This window comes from Eptatretus burgeri, chromosome 8 (genome assembly GCF_056783735.1).
Source record: "Eptatretus burgeri isolate ZD-2024b chromosome 8, Ebu_testis_v1, whole genome shotgun sequence".
Taxonomy (NCBI): domain Eukaryota; kingdom Metazoa; phylum Chordata; class Myxini; order Myxiniformes; family Myxinidae; genus Eptatretus; species Eptatretus burgeri.
This window is the reverse complement of record NC_140968.1, coordinates 18473106-18495737: the sequence shown is the minus strand read 5'-3', so window position 1 is coordinate 18495737 and position 22632 is coordinate 18473106. Positions and strand designations below refer to the sequence as shown.

Below are 22632 nucleotides of genomic sequence, written 5' to 3'. Positions count from 1 at the left end.
TACAAGGGAGTCTCCTCCAGAAGTGGCACACTTTTATGAGTAGCTCCAAGTGGGCCATAACGTCACGAAAGCTCCGCCCGCACTTTCTAGCTTCATAGAAAAGCCCCCCTCCACCATCCCGACCGGCCCACCAATACCCCACCCTCTATTGAATAGTGGATACATTTCAACAATTATAACTTGAATATAGGTCATGAGGAAGCAAAAATTACCTTTCAAAAACAACTCACAGTATCCCTGGTTCCTGAGGTTGACTCAGCCTGTCATTCCACCCAGGTCGGTGAGATTATTTATTCCAATGTGTGTATCGGTGGAGGGACACTGCATCATTTGCACGAACACGTCCTTGTGACAATTGATACTAATCTGTCGCCACGTACTGCACACAACTGACGACTCGAGTCAGAACCCATCCTGACAGCAGCTGTGCCCCTGCACGTTCGAGCAGCAGTTTTGTAGCTTAATGTTCAGGGTGCCTGCAATAATTTGCCAACTCTTCGCAAAAAGCATCGTGGGATCTTTAATGTTCACGAACCGATGTTAGCAAACTTTGCAGTGCATGTGAAACACCAGGATGGCAGTTTTAGAGCTGCGTTGAGATTTGAACCGAGGCTGCACAGCTCAAAGGGCAGCCATACCTCCAGACTCTTCGGAGGTGCAGGGGGCTGTAGGGGGTTGGCACATTGTGGAATTTACTCAGGGTCCAGCACACAATGGTCTTGTCCATTTGCACATGTGTACTTGCAAACTTACAAGGCCAGGATGAACTGCTTCGAAAATTTACACAGCACCCTCGGCACGGCCGATTTCAATGCGGCCCAGATGTTGACCACACTCGTGCTTCGTACTCCATCTCGCACACCGTACAGCCCTCCCTCCTTCAAGGGCTTCACACACGGCTTACTTCGTACATTCAACCACAGATGCCAACCACAATTGATTGTAAAACCGAGCTCCTCACAATAATGATGCACCAACCGTGTTGATAATTTTCCGTGCCTCACTCGGTTAAAAAAATATATATTTCTTTTCCAAAGCTTCTCCCCGTATTCAGGCAAACTTCACGCAGCCCGACTCTCCCAAGCAAAAATCGCGCACAGCCCGCACTTCACAGCAGGGCACCAACACATTCAGCACGATAACCGCTTTTATGGTCAATTTTAATCCAAATAATTTATCCTGACAGATAGAGGCTCATATAAGGACAACAAACGTGCTCCTCTGTCCGCTTTCATACAAAAAACTTGATCGCGCCAGGCAGACGATTAATGCTCCGTGACAAGGCCCGCAATGGCCGCGTGTTCAAAGACCACGAGTCATTTCCCCCAAAAACATTTCTGCAGCTTGGATGTCATTGTTTCATTCACCGACGAGTGAAGACACAGCACGCCTCTGGGCACAGCATGTGCACTTCGACACAGCTCGCCCCCATCTTTATCCTTCCTCCTTCGTTCGCACCTTGGTCTCGCGTCTCTCCCCATCCACAACAAACTGCGTACATACGTTCGACCCACACATTACTCACATATACAAATCAATTTAAACATATTTCAGAACTATTTGACTCTGTATTAAATTACCTTTTATTTATTTCCAACCGTGATTAAATAATTCTCAATTTAATTCGTGTTGTATGGACTCCTGGACTTGGAGATCACAATCAAGGCTCTATTCGGCACATCTGCCACAAATTTTCCCGTTGACTCGTTTTTGAGTCGTTTAAAAAAAAAAAAATCTCAAAGAGGAACACGACCCCCACCTTTACCATTCAGGCAAGGCGCACACATTCCTCCACTTCACAATGGGGCATCCTTCCCTCTGTGGGGACTCATTCCCTCCCACCTTCCATTTCCACACATCATTTTCACGAGCAGCCGAGCTTCGTCCGCTGTTCTTTCAGCACCTCGCTTTAAATTTCCAAATATTATCACATCAGAACTAATCTCAATTCCTGTTCTTTTAATGGATATTTTACCGATTTTGAGTTTGCTGCACTGTAACCTTCCCTTCCGCCTGCGTTTTTCCGCTACCTCCTCACCGGGAAGGCAAAAGTCGTGGCCAGCGACCTCGTACCTTCTAGGTTTGGACAGAACCTCGGTGGATTAAGGAAACCCTCAGATGGGTTACCTGGTATTCTCTCTTGATTTCCCCGCTCTGTGCACTGCAGTTGCACGGGTGGGGCAAGGTGTTTTCTCAACTTATTCTTTTAATCTTAACACTTACAACTTTTCTTTTTTCTTTTTCCAACATTATTTATTTGTCATGCTTCTTCCTTACACATCTTACAAGCTTCAAGTTTGGTTCGGGCTTATTCACATATGCAGATCTTAACGAATCTTATTCTAGGAATGCATATGGGTACTTTTATATTCATTCATAGCATGATTCCAATTGATCACATGACCTTGGTCCATAATTTCCATTACAGCTTTATTTTCCCACTTTCCCTTGATCATTTCTAGAGTATTCTTGGACTGGTCAGTGTTTTGCCTGGGGTGGTCTCGGGTTGGGTTGGGTGTCTTTCACACCTTTCCACGAACCCTCACACTCCCTTGCACACCTTCCACGTCCTCAATCTCCCACAGAAATACCTTGTCTCTTGGAGATTTCTCAGATTACCCTCCCAGGGTTTGTACCTTGCAACCTCCCCTTTAGACACTGTTCTCCAGGGATTTCTTAGATGAGCCTGCAAGCATCAACTTCAACCTCCCCTGCGAACACTTAAACCCCTGGGGTACCCCTCTTTTTGATGTGCACAAAGCTCCCTCTTTTCCCGTTCTTTTAAGATAAGTACAGATCACAAAGCGCAGCAAACCTGTATGTCCCGGTACGAGAAAAAGAGTCAGTTCTTACCTTATCTTTAAGCCGGCCGGCTGCTGTCCTCTTTTTGTCTCACCAAGCAAGAAGTTCCCCTCTTTTGCTCTGTTTTTACCCCTTGCCGACTACGCCAAAATGTCGAGATCAGGGTCTGCAATCAAGCAATGACTACACCAATCGTCGTATAGAAGAGCTTTAATACACACCAAAAGTGTACACGAGAGTAGAAAGGCACAGAATACCTACAGTATCCCAGCTCAGTCAAACTCTGGCCTGCAAGCAGTTTGGTTTACTTTATATATACTTTTCCTGCTCATCTGTTTTCATGATTTCCCCAACTTCCATCAGCTTTATATTTCCTTTCTAAGATATCGTATTCTTTGAAAGTAACAACACCCCAGCACTGGTTCTCTCCTGGTCTGACAAAGCATTGATCTTTTCACTAGCAAGAAGATCTGTTATTGGTCAGGCAGATCTTTATCACAATACATATTATCGTCTCAGTCTACTGCAAAATGTTCCCTTTTGAACTATACCAAAACAGTGCTGATTTATGATTGGGCTTCTCCGAGCTCAAGGCTCAAAGAATGTTGTTACAAGGGCCAACAAGAAAGCCAGATGTTCAGCTGCGCGACAAAGAGACAGAGACAGAGACAGAGACAGAGACAGAGACAGAGACAGAGACAGAGACAGAGACAGAGACAGAGACAGAGACAGAGACAGAGACAGAGACAGAGACAGAGACAGAGACAGAGACAGAGATATATATATATATATATATATATATATATATATATATATATATATATATATATATATATATATATATATATATATATATATATATATATATATAGCCGACTTGCTTTGATTACACTGAACAACAAATTTCAAAAAAATTTTTTTACTGGAGATGTGTAAAGTGATTAAGACTAATTTGGGTACGCTGATTTCAAAAATCATAACCGTTTTGCTGTATCACGTCAGGATTTTCAGGAACAGAAATATTCCCATTGCCTAGAAGTCAGGATTTCAATGAAATTTACATATGTCTTTAACATGTCTATTTCGTACAATTGTTGTTAACTTGTGTTATATTTCTTTCTTTCAGATAAAGATGAGTAGGCGTTCCTGTACCAATCATCCTGACAACTTCTGTTATGTCTGTGGTCCGTATACCAAAAAAGATGAACAGCGAAGTATATCTACAGCAGTGAAAATGAAGGCCGCCTACTTTCACTACTTCGGGTGTAAGGTGGGGGACCAAGAACAGAGCTGGGCACCACACATCTGCTGCACAAGCTGTCACACAACCTTGACTCAGTGGTTGGTGGGCAAGCGCGCGAGCATGCCATTTGCGGTGCCCATGATATGGCGTGAGCCGCAGAATCATCATGATGATTGTTATTTCTGCTGCACAAGCATCGCCGGCTTCAACAAGAAGAATAAAGGTCACATCAAGTACGCTGACTGCGTCTCTGCTCGTAAACCTGTGCCTCATGATGACGAGAACCCCGTTCCAACACCTCCAGCTGATCAGAACATAGCTGTAAGCAGTGGTGAAGAGGATGGTGATGAACCTTTTGAACCCGACACTCAAGAATCACACCTTCTGAACCAGGGAGACTTAAATGATCTTGTAAGAGATCTCTCGCTGTCAAAGGCGAAGGCAGAGCTGCTTGGATCAAGGCTGCAGCAGTGGAATCTACTTGAACCTAACACCAAGATATCCTTGTTCAGAGCACGTCACAGAGACATGGCTGAGTTCTTTGAGATGAAAGACACGATGACATTCTGCAGTGACATCAACGGTCTGTTGAAAGAACTTGCGTGTGATCACGATCCTGCAGACTGGCGCCTCTTCATCGACTCGGGGAAGAACAGCTTGAAGGCTGTTTTGCTCCACAATGGCAATGAGAAACCATCAGTCCCACTGGCTCACGCGTTCGGCATGACAGAGACCTATGAGACTATGCGGCAGCTGCTTGATTCCATCAAGTACAATGACTTCAACTGGCACATCTGCGGAGACTTGAAAGTGGTGGCGCTGTTGTTAGGGCTGCAGTCAGGCTACACGAAATACATGTGCTTCCTTTGTCTCTGGGATAGCAGAGACGACAAGAATCACTGGACGAAGAAAGATTGGGAAGAGCGAAAAGAGCATGTACCTGGTCGACACAACGTGAAGCATGTCGCCCTTGTCGACCCAGCCAAGGTTTTCCTTCCACCACTCCACATAAAGCTCGGCTAGATGAAAAGTTTTGTACGGGCAATGGATCTGAATGGGCGTGGGTTTTTATACCTCAAGGAAAAGTTTGGCAACACCTTGTCGGAGGCCAAGATCAAGGCTGGTGTCTTTGTTGGACCGCAAATCCGACAGATTATGAAGGACGAAACTTTTCCGACAACTCTAAACCCCAAAGAGCTGGCAGCGTGGAGGAGCTTCAAAGCTGTGACGGACAACTTCTTGGGGAACGAGCGCGCGGACAACTATGAAGAAATAGTGCAGCAGCTGCTGGAGTCCTTCAGGAAACTTGGCTCCAGGATGTCCCTGAAAATCCATTTCCTACACCAGCACCTGAACTTCTTCCCTGACAACTTGGGAGCAGTCTCGGACGAGCACGGCGAGCGATTCCACCAAGAGATTTCACTCATGGAGACGCGTTACCAAGGGTGGGACAACCCGAACATGTAATGATGGGCGATTTCTGCTGGTTCCTGCATCGTGAAACTGACACAGAGCAGCACAAACGCAAAGCCAAATGCCTAAAGCATTTTTAATTACATTCTAGTGGAGTTTTTCTGTAATTTCTATAATTTTGAAGCATTCATGATGAAATAAATGAATAAATGAATTTTTGTAAATTTCATTGAAATCCTGACTTCTAGGCAATGGGAATATTTCTGTTCCTGAAAATCCTGACGTGATACAGCAAAACGGTTATGATTTTTGAAATCAGCGTACCCAAATTAGTCTAAATCACTTTACACATCTCCAGTAAAAAATTTTTGTTGTTCAGTGTTACCAACAGTCAAAAAACGGTAGCTTACTGAGAGCATCTTAAATGCTTTGGATTCCTCAATTAAATGCTACATTCAATTTTTTAAGAAAAGGTAATCCTATTAAAATGGCTGCTCTCATCTTGGGAGCTGTTCAACAGCTCCACATATATATATATATATATATATATATATATATATATATATATATATATATATATATATATATATATATATATATATAATTTTTTTTTTTTGTTACGAATTTCGGTTCGCCCCACGTGCGATCGGCCACGTAACTCAAATCACGACAGCGTCGCCCACCGGAATGGACAATTCAGTCGTGACCCTCCTTGGAACTACCGCCAGGAGCTAGTCACAGGTGGGTCTTTCGACCACACCACAATCGTGCCAATCACCCACCCACGCAGGATAGGGTTGTTCGCCAAACTCGACCTACCTAAGTACCTGCGCGAGTAGTTAACCGGGCGATCGTACCTCGCCGCTGGCCGGCCGAGGACACCAACCGCTTAAGCGGTCCGTTCCGTCCTTCAGTGATAACCGAGCTGATAACTGATAACCTCCTCGCCCCTCAACTTCGACCTGAGCTCCGAGCTCCTTCCTCTCCGTCGATCGGCCCCCGTCTGCCTTTCCCCGTCTGCTTCGAGCTCCGTCTCCCGACACTGCCGCACCGACACTGCCGCCGTCTGCCTCTTCGAGCTCCGTCCTGTTCTCTGATCCCTCCAGACTGCTGCTCCACCGACTCTGCCAGACTGCCTCTTCGAGCGCCGTTCTGTTCTCCGACCCCTCCAGACTGCCACTCTCCAGACCCGACTTGACTGCCTCGAGCTGCGTTGTGCTCGCGCTTCTATAGGCCGGGCGAGGAGTGCATATGTAAATTTGTGGATCACAGCGGGTTTGGAGGCGGGGCTACACCACCTGATGCTCAGCCATTGGATGGATGAAAAGTGGGCGTGAATCATTCCTGATCCGATTTCTTCTTCAAAAGGATCCCATTCACAACCCATGGCACGACGTTCGGTAGAAAGACGAAGGTGGTGGGAGTTTGCTGTGGTGGTTTGGGAAGGGTGTTGGTGGTGGCGATTTGGTTGTTGGCAGGCGTCGTTTGAGAGTGGGGGTGAGGCGATGTTTGCGGGGTGGGGTTGTGGAGGTGAAGGGGGCGAAGGTGGTGGTGGCTTGGTGTAGTTGTTTGGGGGCGTTGTTGGTGGTGGCGATTTGGTTGTTGGGGGATGATTGGTCCAGAATAACGACAGCAAAAGAAAAATGGCTATCTCAAAGGATCACAGCCCTGTGAACATGGAAATTCCCTCGAAACAACAGTGGGGAAATCGAACTACACATATACTTATCGTCATAACTGATCTAAGGTCCTTTATGGTGGTCTGTGAATTTCCACAGCAGTAACACACATATATATATATATATATATATATATATATATATATATATATATATATATATATATATATATATATATATATATATATATATATATATATATATATATATATATATATATATATATATATATACATATATACACACATATAGTCATTCGTCGACTTGCAACCACGATCGGTTCTGACCGACCAGTCGTAAGTCGATTTGGTCGTAAGTCGGCCAACCTTTATTTTTACCTTTATTTATAGTGTATAGGCCTATGCAAAAATTACCGTCGGTATATTATACTGTATAATGATATAATAATCATCTGCCAGTCATACTTTATTAACATTTTCTTTGTTCATTATTGTTATAACCATGGTTATAAAAACCATTTTTTTAATGTTACTGTATAACGTTTGTACATCCGTCAGGTTTAAGTCAAACACTGAATACTACAGGAAAAATTGGTTTAATATTTGCAAAAATACAAAAAAATAGAAAACATTTTACAGTAGTTACAAAACATACTAAATTAATAAAATACAAAACATAAAAAAATCCAAAAAACAGATCCTTTCAACGCTTCCCATCATGAAATCGCCCGCACTTGAGCGGTTTGCAAAACACGGAACGGATCTCGTACGCAGCGTCCCACGGAACCGGCGCGGTTCCTGAAATAATTCCGTCTGTCTCATTTGGCTCATTAATGAAATAGACTTCTAGCCTTCGTCTGCACAATAAAAAGGCTTAAAGGTGTCCGTTTTTGGATCTGATCTTCCATCCAAGCATGCAGCAATTTCTCCATTTTGTGGATGGGCCCAGTCCTTTGCCATTCTTTATCTTTCATAATCGTCGACACAGTAGAGTGAGATAACTTAAGATCACGTGTGATCGCATTCACTTTCTAGGTATTCACTTTCCTCCTTCGTACTGTTTGATCACCTGCATTTTCGTGGCGAGATCAATGGCCTTTCTTTCCTTCTTGGCAGGTTGAGGAGGAGACAAAGATAATTTCCTCTTGGTAGACATCTTGGGGGTTTGAAGTAAAATTTTTAAGACAAACGGATGCAGATAAACTGCGCTATTCTGAGACCACGATAACACACTAGCACTGGCGGGTGCTGGGGCAGAAACTGAGCAGTCTGTTCGTAAAGTCGTCGTGGTCATAAAGTCGATCAGTCGTAAGTCACATAGGCCGTAAGTCAACGACATTATATATATATATACATATACATATATATATATATATATATACATATATATATATATATATATATATACATATATATATATATATATATATATATATATATATATATATATATACATATATATACATATATATACATATATATATATATATATATATATATATATATATATACATATATATATGTATATACATATATATATATACATATATATATATGTATATATATATGTATATATATATATATATGTATATATATATATATATATATATATATATATATATATACATATATATATACATATATATATATATATATACATATATATATACATATATATATACATATATATACATATATATATATATATACATATATATATACATATATATATATATATATATATATATATATATATATATATACATATATATACATATATATATATATATATATATATATATATATATATATATATATATATATATATATATATATATATATATATATATATATATATATATATATATATATATATATATATATATATATATATATATATATATATATATATATATATATATATATATATATATATATATATATATATATATATATATATATATATATATATATATATATATATATATATATATATATATATATATATATATATATATATATATATATATATATATATATATATATATATATATATATATATATATACATATATATATACATATATATATATATATATATATATATATATATATATATATATATATACATATACATATACATATATACATACACACAGGGTGAGTCAAAAGTAGCACCCGATTTCTGTCAGTTGATTGTTTGTTTGCCATTTGTATTACAGTGTACAAGAAGGTAGAAATAAATGAATAACATGTTTATCTAACCATTTATTCAAGAAAAAATTATTACGGAACTGTACCAAGCTGTTTTACTTGCAATTTTCAAAGTGCCCTCCCTCGTGATCGATGCACAATTGCAGCCGAGCAGGCACAGAGCGGCACACATGTCTGCAGCGTTTGATATCAATTACCTCAAAATTTGCAGTGATTTGAGCCTTCAATTCCTGAATAGTACGAGGCTTTTCACGATAAACAAGGTCTTTCATGAGCCCCCAAAGAAAGAAATCTGGAAGTGAAAGGTCTGGGGAGCTTGCCGGCCACTCGATCGGACTGCGGCGGCCGATCCACTTTCTGGGGAAGTTTTCATCAAGCCACTGATGAACATAGCGTCCATAATGAGGTGGAGCTCCATCATGCTGAAAATAACAGTCGTGATCTTGTACCATGGGCCAAAAGAAGGTTTGCAGCATATACAGGTAAATTTCTGCAGTGACAGATCCCTCAAAGAAAAAGGGTCCAATTATCCCTAATGGAGATATGGCTGCCCAAATTGTTACTCCAAGTAAATTTACCTCCTTCTCAACTGTCACTCTTGGGTTATACGCAGCCCAGTAGACCCAATTGTGTCTGTTAATTGTGCCATTAAGCTTAAAACATGCCTCATCTGACCACCATATGTTGTCGAGCATTGTGTCCTCTTCGTGAAGTTTAGCTAAGAACTCTTCGCAAAATTGAAGACGGCGGTCGTCATTTCCATCCTGAAGGGCATGCAGTAAGTGTGGAATGTAATGTTTCCATTTTATCTGGTGAAGGATACGGATAACACTTGATTGGCTCACTTCCAACTCTGCAGATAAATGGCGAGTTGACTTTTGCGGACTTTGTTCCAGTCTTCTGATGGCTTCTTCAGCCTTAGCTACATTCGTTTCCATTTTTGGATGACTGGACTTCTTTGCAGTGGCTACCGACCCTGTTCCTTCAAATTTCTCGACAATCAATCATATGTTTCTTCCCTAACGTGGGTTAATATCGAATTCCTGTGCCAAACAGTGTGCCACCATCGTTGATTGTTCATTACATTTGTAGTAATGTTTTACGGCCGCAATGCCATTGGTTCATTGAAAGGTAATGCATGGTTGAATTTGGTGCAAATTCAGTAACTTTCCAAACTCGCAGCAATAACCTGCAAAACAAAATAAAAAAAAAAATTACGAAAATTAATAAGCTGCAAGACAATTATTCACAACATGACTTCCCAGAAAGAATCTGACAGCTGAAAAAACAGAAATAGGGCGCTACTTTTGACTTACCCTGTATGTATGTATATGTATATATATATATATATATATATATATATATATATATATATATATATATATATATATATATATATATATATATATATATATATATATATATATATATATATATATATATTGCATCATTTGCGAAAAATTATTCTGCCTATTGTGTCTATTGATTTTTAAGTGTACATTTTTTGTATAACCATCAGCGAATTAGGTTATAAATGGGCTAATGTCAGTTTTTGCATATTTTGCAGTAAGCATGGCGACTGAAGATCGAAAGGAGTTCCGAAAATACTGTTGCGATCCGTTCAGCTGCCATAAAACGAAACAATGAAAAGATCGTCGCAATTAGTCAGGGAGCATCATAAGTCCTGTGGGATTTTTGGTATGAAAGCAAACCACCATGCTTGACTCTTCAAGTGGACCCTAATGATTAATAAAAAGCTTGGTGGCACTCTGGGAAATGGTGCAAACATGTATTTTGAACACATTTAACATTTTTGACGAATGACTATTTTACGCCGCTTAGAAAGTGACATAATGTCACCCTGACCCTCCACATACCACCAATTTTGTCATATTTGGTATCAAATTGACCGGCATGAACGTCTACATACTCTTAGGTCATTTATTCGTCAATATATGATCCATATCATGAATAAATCACACAAAAATCAAAATTTTGACCATATTTCGACTTCGGTTTCACCGTCCGCAGTTCACCAAAATACCTTTTTCTCAACATTATGCTCACCAATCTGCTAATGAATAGTATCGCAACGTACCTATCTTATCACTAGTTCTTTTGATATTTTATACATATCATTCACTTGATAATTCAACGAGATATACCTCAAAATGTAACCCTACACCCTAATGAATCGGAAGGTTACGCTTTCCGACATCTGTAAATTTGGATGCATGATTTTGTAAACACATGCCACAAATCCTACTGTAGATGATTACGTTGAGGTAGTCTTCCCATATGACTATAGTAACCATGGTATCCACAAATATAAGCATTTTCTCTCTTTCAGATGTGATGCTGCTGAAGAGCCACAAGATGATATATTCAATGCAATATAGCTGATTCTGTTGAAAAACATACTTTTATGTTTTTCACTGTTATGTTTTTCAGATGCAGCAAAACATCTGACAAAAACAGAAAGGGTCATCGGTAGTTTGTAGATACTAGATTGGAACTCCAGCATACTATCCCTCTCTTGTACCCAGTGACGGCTAATTGCGTATTCTGCTATTGCTAACAAATGCTTCCACATTCTAATACATCACCTTGTCAACATCGAAATAGAGTCAGCCACAAAAACTGTATTTCCTCCAGAGAAAGTTGCGAGAGTAGACACTGACTATTCCTTGTGTATTATTTGCCAAACAAAAAGTGCCGCAACATTAGTTCAGAGTACCAGTGCTTACGAGAAGATATTGCTCTGTATCAGAGAGCGAGCTAAGTACGGTGACAGAGACTATCCCAAAATCAGCCGGCGACTTGGAAATGTTTCCAGCCAGGACCTGCCGGAAAAATCTGCATCATGACACAGGAAATGTCAGCAGAATACTGTTCATGCTGGAATGCTCAACAGAGCAAAAGGACACTTCGAGAAACGATTATCATCCAAAGGAATCCATGATGAAAAATCCTCTCAGGCCTCAACTACATTTACACACTCTCATTCAACCCCATACGAGAGTGACCTGTGTTTCTTCTGTGATCTTGGAGCAACGCGTACTAATTCACTACATCTACTCACCACTGGAAATGCAAGTGTTTCTCTTGAGGAGGCCTTTGCAAAAAGTGGAGACGAACAGCTTCGTGTGAAGCTCAGTACTTCAATAAACCCCACAGATGCGCATGCCATTGATGTTAAATACCACAAGCGATGTTGGGCAATTCATGTAACAAATGCTTGGCGTGTCAAGAAATCATCAGAAGTTCCTCAAGCCGGTATTGTAGTTGAGGTTGCAGCAGAAATTGAGTTCCTGAGCCTAGCAGAAGGCATGATGTTGGATGGAAAAAATCCTCAACATGGGTGAACTACAAGACACTTTCACTGCAATAAGATCTGCTAACAACGTGACCATCCAGAATGCCCCTGCAAGGTCATCAAGCAACTGCTGCAGAACGAAATACCCAGTATAGAGTTCAACAAACCGAAGCGCATCAATGAGCCAGAACGTTGCACAATCAAAACTACCAGGGATGAAGCCATTAACCGGATGGAGGAAACAGAGATGGGGATGGAATCGGACATGAGGGCGCTATACAAAGCATCTTCAATTTTGAGGAGAGCGATACGCAAGGCCGACAAATGGACATTCACTGGAAACTTATCTGAGTCTACGAGCGAGCATGTTCCAGAAGAACTCTACATATTTTATAGATGGTTAAACCAGGGCCCAAACACAACATTGTCAACAGACAAGGAATACTTCATCGTCAACAAGCATGCCGTAAGTCTGGCACATAGTACTGTGGCGAAGTACTTGTCACCACAACAATTTGGAAACAAGGTAACGATGACCTTCAAAATGACACACGAGATGCCACAGCAACTAGCTATCGGATGTTCCAGTCTGGAAGACAACTGCGAAAACTCGCACCACTCAACCGACGATGATGAGGATGAAGTACCAGATGAACACGATAACGATGATGACAGCGACGAGCTCTTTGGATGAGAGCTGACTGCCATGGGACTTATGCATACGTATGAACTCGTGGGTAGGGTTACATTTTGTGGTATATCTCGTTGAATTAATTATCAAGTGAATGATATGTATAAAATATCAAAAGAACTAGTGATAACTTAGGTACGTTGCGATACTATTCATTAGCAGACTGGTGAGCACAATGTTGAGAAAAAGGTATTTTGGTGAACTGCTGACGGTGAAACTGAAGTCGAAATATCGTCAAAATTTTGATTTTTGTGTGATTTATTCATGATATGGCTCATATATTGACGAATAAATGACCTATGAATATGCAGAGGTTCATGCCGGTCAATTTGATACCAAATATGACGAAATTGGTGGTATATGGAGGGGTCAGGGTGACATTATGTCACTTATTAAGTGGCGTAAAATAGTCATTCTTCAAAAAATGTTAAATGTGTTCAAAAAACATGTCCGCACCATTTCCCAGAGTGCCACCAAGCTTTTTATTAATTATTAGGGTCCACTTGAAGAGTCCAGCATGGTGGTTTGCTTTCATACCAAAAATCCCATGGGACTTTATTTTGTGCAAGATGCTGCCTGACTAAATGTGTCAAATGATATGTTGATAAAATTTTCTTCAAAGGTGAAAAAAGATGAAAGACTTTGCACTTCGTGCAGAAAAAAAAACTTTCTCAGTTGTCACCAGAGCTTATTGAAGAATCATCTTCGACCAGTTCGAAATTATCATCAGAAGGTACTCTTGAAGGCATTGCAGAATCTATTTCGACAGATGAGGACGAGGAGGGTTTTGAGCGAGAAACAGAAGTTGACCTATTAAACCAGTCGTTATTGATGATAGGCGAAAGCCCATTCGACGAACGGAAGGCTGAAAGGAACCCAGGGTAGGTTCCTGAAAAGCGAAGTAAAGTGGAAGATTCTGTGCGAAAGAAACCGGGCGCACTGGCGTGCGCCTGTAATCGGGCTACTTGGAGGCTTGGGTTGGAGGATCGCTTGAGGATGGGAGCTCTGCACTGGGCCACGCCATGAGAGGGTGTAGGGCAGCCCAGAATCATGGTGAAACCCAATCCTTATCCCTGTGTCGTAAGAGGCGACCAGGGTTGCGTCAGGAAGGGCATCTGGCGTAAAACCTATGCCAAATCAGTCTGCGGATCATAACGGATGATCCGCTGTGGTGACCCCTAACGGGAGCAGCCAAAAGACGAACATCATTCTGTGTGAAAGAAATTAGAACTCGTTGCTGGACCAAGCACTGCGGAGAAAACACAAAATACAGCGTCAAAATGTGATGAAAACTGCATGCCAGAGGTGATCAAAAGCCTGAAAGAAAAATACGTTGTTTCAAGCCGTTCAGAGCAAATACGTATACTGACAATATTGTCTGGGAATATGAGCATCAGAGGGATGATGAGTGAATTCAGTTGCTCCCAAAGAATGGCTGTGCAAGCCAAAAATTTAGAGAAAGAAAATGGTATGCTATCGTCTCCAAATTCCAAACGGTAAAATATTGCCTGACGAAGTGAAATCCGTCGTAACCCCGAATTTTACCGAAATTATGAAGTCAGCTGAATAATGCCGGGAAAAAAGGACTGTGTGGTGATCAGGAATGAACATGGAAAAGACAAAATTCAAAAGCGCCTGGTACTAAACAATCTCAAGGAACTGTTTCAGAAATTCGAAGAGAATAACCCTGGCTTGAAAGTTGGATTCGCGAAGTTCGCCATGCTCCGTCCCTTGGAGTGTGTCCTGGCCGGTTTAGGTGGTACACACAGTGTATGTACGATCCATCAAAATGTGAAACTCATGATGTTTGATTCCAAAATGCCACAGATAGCCGAACTTCCGAGCTATCATCATGTGATAGCACGCATAGTTTGTAACCCAGCAAACCGGCATGTTATTTCAGAAATTGTGAAAGTTGCCCATCAATTGAAGACTTCAAAACCGAGCTACTGAGTGCTTATGAACTAGAAGATATTGATGAAATTCAGTTTAAAAGGTGGACAACCACTGAAAGATCTGAACTGAGCTACATGGTCCTGCCTTTGGAAGAATTCATTAATCAATTCTGTGAACGCGTGGTGAAATTAGTGAGACACGACTTCATTCCCAAGGCCCAATCTCAGTTTCTGAAAAATAAGAAAGACGAAATCGGTGAAGGAGAATTTGTCATTATTGGAGACTTCTCAGCGAACTATTTCTTTGTCGTACAGGATGCGGCCCAAGGATTCCATTGGAACTGCTCTCAAGCAACAATTCACCCCTGTGTTTACTATTTAAAATCGGACGATGGCAAATTAAACCACGATTCGTTCACGATTATATCAGAATGCAATACTCACGGCGTTGTCTCAGTCCACCTCTTCCAAAGAATGCTCATTGAACACTTGAAATCTAGCTTTGGAAATGTAAAGAAACTTTACTATTTCTCAGATGGTTGCGCTGGTCAATATAAGAATTGCAAAGCCTTCATAAACCTATGTCGTCACAAATCAGAGCATGGTATTGACGCAGAATGGCATTTTTTGCCACAAGTCATAGCAAGGGCCCTTCAGATGGCGTGGGAGGTACAGTCAAATGAGAAGCAACACATGAGAGCCTGCGTAGACCTGACGACAGTCAAATTATTTCTCCAAAAGATCTTTTCGCCTTTGCTAAAACTGGTTTGAATAAAATGAAGTTCGGTTATGGGATCCAAGAGGCGTATGACGAGGAAGAACGAAATCTGGAAGAAAGGTTAAAAACGGCCAAAACTATAGCTGGAACTCAAAAACTTCATGCTTTCTTCCCTATTTCTGAAACTGCTCTTCAAGTACGTGAATTCAGCCTTAGCGAGGAACACCGTATCGAGTCAGCTATTTCAAAATCTACACCAACTTTTAACGGGAAACTCTCAGGTTATGTCACAGTACACTATGATGAAAAATGATGGCTTGCCTGCATCATGGAAGCCTTTCTGGACACTCATGAAGGGAAAGTGAATTTTCTTCATCCAAATGGGCCCTTTAAAAATACGCATGGATTGTCCCTTTAAAAAACAAAACAGGTAATACTCTTATGATAGCCGTTCAACAGATATTTAATAAAAGCAAGAGAAAACCTAAAAAATTGTGGACTGATGAGGGTGGAGAGTTTTATAACAAGACATTTTTGAATTTTCTAAAAAACAACAGCATTACATTATACAGTACCTTTAATGAAGGAAAGGCCGTTGTTGTTGAACGTTTTAATCGTACCTTAAAAGAGAGACTCGATAAAAAATTCACACAACTCGGTTCACAACAATGGTCATCTTTTATTCAGGATATTGTGGATAAGTATAATGACACGATTCACACGTCAACGAATATAAAACCATCAGAAACATTTACAAAATTAAAATCTGAAAAAGAGATTAATGCCAGAAAACCTAAGCTCAAAGTTGGTGATATCGTAAGAATATATGGATGGAAATCTCATTTTGAAAAAGGTTACATTAAACGATGGACGAACGGACTTTTTAAAATTGTTGATTTAATAGACACGGTTCCTTGGACTTATAAGATATATGATTTAGAAGGGGAAGAGATTTTAGGTTCATTTTATTCACAGGAATTACAAAAGACAAAACTAAGCAGATAATACCCATGGGAGCAATGGGTTGGCGCTTCACTCCCCTCTACTCTACACCATTATGGACACTCGAGGACCAAGTCCGAGGTGTATAACAGTATGTAATGTGTGTCAAGGGGGACGTTCTTAGATCTGTGAACCCCAAACACAGAATCCTCAACTGAATAGTCAAGGTTTAAGTTTTGTTTGTGTGTGTGTGTGTGTGTGTGTGTGTGTGTGTGTGTGTGTGTGTGTGTGTGTGTGTGTGTGTGTGTGTGTGTGTGTGTGTGTGTGTGTGTGTGTGTGTGTGTGTGTGTGTGTGTGTGTGTGTGTGTGTGTGTGTGTGTGTGTGTGTGTGTGCGCGCGCGCGCGCGCGCATGTGTTTGTGCGTGCGTGCGTGTGTTTGTGCGTGCGTGTGTTTGTGCGTGCGCGCGCGCACGATGGGAGCAATGGTTGGCGCTTCACTCCCTCCGACTGTACACCGTTATGGACACTCGAGGGCCAAGTCCAAGGTGTATAACAGGTGGCATCTGCCGTACATAATGTGTGTCAAGGGGGGACGTTCTTCGATCTGTGAACCCAAAACACAGAATCCTCAACTGAATAGTCAAGGCTTAACTTTTGTTTGTTGGTGTGTGTGTGTGTGTGTGTGTGTGTGTGTGTGTGTGTGTGTGTGTGTGTGTGTGTGTGTGTGTGTGTGTGTGTGTGTGTGTGTGTGTGTGTGTGTGTGTGTGTGTGTGTGTGTGTGTGTCCCAACCCTGACATTCAAAATCTCAACCCCAACCCTCACCATCAAAATCTCAACCCCCACCCAAGCCCTCATTCAAAATCCCAACCCCAACCCATCCCTCGCCCAACACAATGTCTTTTTCAAAATGAGATTTCCACCGATATATATTTTTAACATTTTTTTTTCTCTACTTCCAATTCTGTCTTTTAAGGCTTTCAGGTTTGATGACATAGAAAGGGGGAGTAAGCCTGCACTTTCTTCCCAGAACTAACAATATATATTTTTTATGTTTTTTTTTCTCTTCTTCCAATTCTGTCTTTTAAAGCTTTCAGGTTTGATGACGTAGAAAGAGGGAGTAAGAACTTTCTTGATAGGTTTAGATCCCAAAGAGTGGTAGCATTTCAAGTCTCCAAAATAAACCCAACTTTCCAAGGAATAACCACATTCCTGTTGAGTTTCCAAGATATGTATCACATTGTGAGTTATCAAGCCAGAACCCACATTTCAAGTCTCCAAAAATATAACCATCTATCCAAGACTCCAAGGTCGAACCACAATTTCCAGAAATATTGTGGGTTTCAGTGATAGATCTCACATAGTATAACTGTGAATCATCAAGGAAAACTCCATTTTTCCAATTTTTATGTTGTTCAGTGATTGATCTCACATAGTATAACTCTGGATCATCAAGGAAAACTCCATTTTTTCAATTTTTATAGGTTTCGGTGATTGATCTCACATAGTATAACTGTGGATCATCAAGGAAAACTCCATTTTTCCAATTTTTATGGGTTTCAGTGATAGATCTCACATAGTATAACTGTGGATCATCAAGGAAAACTCCATTTTTCAAAATGTCTGAAATTTGTGAGTCTTCTTGGTAAAACTTGTATTCTGGCTCATCAAGGTATAACTTGTTCAGTGGGTATTGTCTTGATAACTCGCAATGAGTACTATTGCTGTAAAACTCTTTTTCAGGACTTTGCTGGTCTCCAAGGTATAACTCTTTGGTTGGATCATCAAGGACGAACTCGTTCTGTGGGTCTTGGTCGCTCACAAGGTCTTCAACCAAGCCAACAATTTCACCCCAAGTTGTGGCAAAATCGGTATTTTCATTTCGTATTTCAGATACAATTTCCTGTGAGAGAAAATAATAATGTATTAATTAAATTATTTAATTATTAAATGAGTCGATGCTTAAACCAAACTTTGAAAATAGGAAAATAAAATCTTACCTCAATAGATAAGAGGTTTGTATACAGTTCATCAACTTGAAGGTTTAGTTTCATACAAGTAGTAGAACTCTAAGCAAGCACACAGCACTCCATTGCCAGCAAAAAATATGTTTAAAATGGAGCCTGGGCTTGAAGCTTTTAGAGAGAAAGACTGTTGGGCATGGTTTCCCTGGGCAAGCCCAGGCAAGCCTTGTGAAAATGGAGAAAATTTTTTTCAAAATGGAGGATTGTTTGAAAAAAATTGCCTAACAGCCCACACAAGCCTTGGAAATTTTTTCAAAACCATAACATTCTAGAATTTTCTCGTGATTTCTTTGTGAGTCAGAGATGAACTGGAAATGATGTAAGAGTAGGCGCGGCTTAGGAAAAGTGGGCGGGGATTAGGAAAAGTGGGCGTGGCTTATGAAAATATCTCGTCGAAAGCTAACCCTAACGGGCTTATGCAAAAAAAGAAATCTGAGGCTCAGGACGTGGTCAAACAAGAGCATTAAGAGAAGTTTATGATTTCATAATGGCACAAAAGGGGTATCTTAAAAAAATATAAAGATTCAAATGTTTTATTTTTAAATATTTTAGATGGGGATTATTGTGCAAAGAAAATTAAACTATTGAAGGAATTTGAGAATGAACAAATCTTTGTAGGTTCAATGAGTGAGCTAAACAATATGCATTGGTTATTTGAAAATGAGTGCCCCTAGGCTTACTTGTTTCAGATATTTCTTTGGAATCACCTTTAACAAATCACATTACTACTTTACTACTTGAACAAATCTTTATCTTATTACATTGGTTATTTGAAAAGAGTGCCCCGAGGTTAAAAGGGGAGACAAATAAATATACCTTGGGATAAAAAGGGGGTTTATTTTTAGGGAAAAAAATATAAATCGCTGAAAATCCCCCATTCACTTACATGGGGAAAAGTGAGCCAGAATCAGTATATTCACCCTACTTATGAAGGGGTATTCTCATACGAAAAAAATCGGGACCATCAGTTTGGCTGGGGAGCGGAGGCCCAAGGTCAAAGGGCGCCACAAACTATAACTTTTTGAATTACTGTTTCGGAGTGATTTTACTTTACGTGATTCGAAAGATCTCGCTTTTACGAGCATTTTGATACCAAGATCAGCCAAATCGGACCACCACATCCTGTGATATGGCTTCTGGAAGATTGGGCGGCCCCTAAAATGGGCCCACAGGTCTAAAAGTTTGTATTTTGAGTTTTTTCACCCAAGTGAATAAATGACCAACATATGGGGAGAAAATGAGATATTAGTGTCGGGAGGGTGTGTACACTTGACATGGAATGCCCCGGGGGTAGAAAAGACTGAGGATTTGGATGGGGGATGATAAGAGGTGGTGGTGAACAGCTGTTTTGAAGGCCTGGTGGGAAGAATGGAATGGAATTGAATAGAGTGAGGGAGTTTATTCCTAAGGCAGGAAAAAAGAGGAATGAAAGAGTGAAGATGAGCAGTGATTCATCATTTTTGTAGTTTTACCAGAAGGGGGTTTTTGACGGACCTTGAGCGCCCTGCGGAAATGTGGTGGGGACAAATCGCAGAGAGAGAGCAGGGGGGCGAGGCCACAGAGGAGATGGTAGAAGACAGAAAGACCACCGACCTGCCTGCGGTGAGAGTGTGAGAGGCCCAAAGACTCAGCCTCATTGCGGGAGATGCCAATGATCCGAAATGCCTTGGTTTCCACAGCGTGAAGCCGAGAAAGGTGAGAGGCAGGAGCAACAGCCCAGAGGGGAGAGCAGTACTCCATCAGGTTGCGGATGAAAGCTTTGTAAGTGGTCAGGAGCTTAGGTGGGCCGAGGAAGGACTTTGCATGACGGAGGATTCCCCGTCGGCGACTGGCTTTGTAGGCGAGGTTTGAAATGTGACTTTCCCAGGAAAGGTCATGGCAGACAGTGAGACCCAGAAGCTTGAAAGAAAGGACTTCTTCCAGAGGATTGTTGAGAAAGTGGATGGGGGGGGTTTTCTAAACGGTCCTTTCGAAGAGACATTGTGAGATTTGTCCAGATTGAAAGACATATTCCACGTGTTGGACCAGTTTGTGATTTTACCCAGATCTGCAGTGAGCAAAGAGGCTGCTGCATGCCGGTCTGAGGGATGACAGATGGTACTGCAGAGGGTGGAGTCATCAGCATAGAGATATAGAGGATTTTCCAGAGTCGTATAGATCATTGATGAAAGCAAGAAAAAGAACAGGGCCCAGAATGCTACCTTGAGGAACTCCAGCCTGGACAGGAAGAGGGGATGAAAGAACTCCATTTAGGGCCACACGTTGACTGCGACAGGAGAGGAAGTCTGCGAGCCATGAGTGGAGATGGCCTTGGATACCCTCCTTTGGTTAGGGTACCAAGCAGAAAAGCCATGTTTGGGAAGAACCTCATTCCTTTTCTTCTTCCTCATTTCCCTTTCATGGACACCCAGCAGGATTAAATACAAATCCTGCCAAACGGTGGTCTGTTTGTTTGTTTTGTCTGTTTGTTTGTCCGCACAGAACTTTCCTGTTTTTCTCTGCAACCGCGAGTCGGATTGAGACAAAATTTTCTACCCTTGGCGCGACTACTCATGTCGAATGTTGTCGTGATAATTATGACCGTAGGTCACGTGGTGTGGAAGCCACAATGGAACCAGAGAGTTGGTGTCAAAGCCACCCAATGCTTGCCTGTTTATACATTTATCGTTTTTAAAAGACTCGTCCAAAAGCATTGCAGTGAAGTCTGATCCAAATAATTTTAAAGCAATATATGTATTTGCATATTGTAATCAGTAACAAGAGCGCAAGTGTGCACAATGTACGCCCGAACAAGAAGGTATATACAGAATTGTGTTACTACATGGAAAACAGCATCCCGGTTGCCATGGCAACCACTTTAGATGATGAACGTATGTTGCGACACACCGTCTCCACAGTCTGTACCTATGTACCAGATATGAAACGTGAAAGTTGAAAGCTTTGGGAGTTAGAGTGCGGACAGGAACAGACGGACGGACGGACAGATGGACAGACGACGACCGGTATCACATAATACGCCCCGATATATATATATATATATATATATATATATATATATATATATATATATATATATATATATATATATATATATATATATATATCTCGGGCGTATAAAAAGTGTAGTGGATAAAAACATTAGAAAGGAAAAAATAACTTGCACCAAAAACTTTAACATCATTATTGCATTTGTTGAACGCCACATCCGATAAGTACGAAGATTTTTGACGGTCATCTCAGGGTAAAATGGTCCACAGAAAAAAAAAATTGATTATGTCATCAGCCACCTGATTCAGCAGCCATATTGTTTTTTGGGGTTTTTTTTAAAACCTTCAAAAACTTCTCTGAAATGGCTGAACAGATCGAGACGAAACTTTACACATATGACTGCCTGTCCATGAGGTACAAAAGGTTCACACATATGAAGTCATCGGTCACATGGTTTGGCAGTCATAATGGATATTCACCACAAAAAAAACCTATAAAATACACCACTCAAAAGAAGTCCTGGTGATGGTCTGCAATCTCTGATTGCTCTTTCTCTCGTTTTGTCCTTGTTTTGTGAAACCATGGTGTTTCTGTTGATGCATTGCCTTTTCACCTATGGACATTGATTATATGCTCATTGATGAAACAACAAGGAAAGAGCAAGATGAGGGAGTGAAGGTGAAGGGAGGGGGCGGGGGGCACTTTCATTTTTCATTTTTGGTTCTTTCATTTTGTGTGCATTTTGTGTCC

The 22632-nt window shown here is 40.7% G+C and overlaps 1 protein-coding gene across 7 annotated transcripts in view; it reads left to right on the top strand.

Moving 5' to 3' along the window:
- LOC147021229 (uncharacterized) overlaps nucleotides 1-22632 on the top strand; it is a 76843-nt gene that overhangs the window by 20300 nt on the left and 33911 nt on the right. Inside the window, exon 1 of one of the 7 annotated variants that reach the window (XM_085893653.1) lies at nucleotides 18613-18741. The exons of the other annotated variants lie outside the window; for them this stretch is intronic. The gene's annotated coding sequence lies outside the window, so the exon portion shown is untranslated. Of the gene's footprint in view, nucleotides 1-18612; nucleotides 18742-22632 lie in introns of those variants that run through there. 7 annotated transcript variants of the gene reach the window in all.